We start from the raw sequence: 1,270 nt of genomic DNA on the forward strand, positions 1-1,270 counted from the left end.
ATAAAATCATAGGACTGGCAAGGACCTCAGAGATCTTTTAGTCCAACCCTTTACTCAAGTCCATACAAACTACGTGTGGGAGAAAGAGATGGGCTCTGTAGTCTGTTAACAATGTGCTTCCTCTATGCAGGTACAATGGGAAGTGCTGGTTTTCCACTGAAATTATCAGCATGCATCCTGTTCTTCCTGATCCTGGAAAATTTCTGCGTTAGTTGTGATCGTAAGTCTCGGTTTTCTACCATGTGACCTTCCTAGAATGTGGAATTGCAATTTCAGTTTTCAGTGGGAGACACCCTTCTTAACTGATGGCCCCGTTTTAGAAAATTATCTGGATTCCTGTCATCTGCAAGGGAGAGAAATTTGGTGTCAGTTGCTCCTAGTTGCAAATTAAGAGCTTACATTTGCCAAAGCTAGGTTAAAGGTAGTCCTCAACGTACAACCACAATTGAGCCCAAAATTTCTGTTGCTAAGCAAGACAGGTCTTGAGTGAGTTTTGCCCTATTTTGTGACCTTTCTTGCAACAGTTGTTAAGTGAATCACTGCAGTTGTAAAGTTAGTAACACGGTTGTAAAGTGAATCTGGCTTCCCCATTGAGTCTGCTTGTCAGGAGGCTGTAACCGTCATAAATTTGTGCCGGTTGCCAAGTGTCCAAATTTTGCCCAGGTGACCATGGGGGAGATGCAACAGTCTGTTGTGTTCCTTGTATTCCCCCCCTTAATCCCCTATGCATATCCTGATCACCCATTAAGGGTGATTGCCCTTCACCATTGATCGCCCATTAAGGGTGATTGCCCTTCTCCATCTGCATGCAGTTTCATGCCCGTTGTGGTTGGCTAACTAGCAACGGGGTCTCCGTTGCTGGTTGGCTAACTAGCAACGGGGTCTTGCCAGCCAATGGAACTGTGTGATTACAAGCCAGGGGAATCCCATAAAAGAGGGCTCCCCTGGCCCAGAGCACCAGTCCGTATTTACCTTATGCCTTGCCAATAAACCAAGAGCTGACTGTCACTCGACTCGTGTCTTACTGCCTGCGCGATCTAACACTGGCGACGAAGGTGGGATCCCAGTAACACTGCACGACAAGGGCAACCTCGTGGCAAGCAATCTACTTCGAAGCAAGAGCTCCTCCACGCAGCCTTCCGAAGCAAGAAAACATCCGCGACTCCAAGATGACTTCCACCCTGAAATTCTCGTCTTCCCTACCGGCATTCAACCCAGAAACGAACGACTGGGATGCCTACATGGGAAGATTCGAGCTACACCTGGCCGG

The sequence above is a fragment of the Protobothrops mucrosquamatus genome, unplaced genomic scaffold (genome assembly GCF_001527695.2).
Source record: "Protobothrops mucrosquamatus isolate PMUCROS unplaced genomic scaffold, P.Mucros_1.0 scaffold4843, whole genome shotgun sequence".
Classification (NCBI taxonomy): Eukaryota; Metazoa; Chordata; class Lepidosauria; order Squamata; family Viperidae; genus Protobothrops; species Protobothrops mucrosquamatus.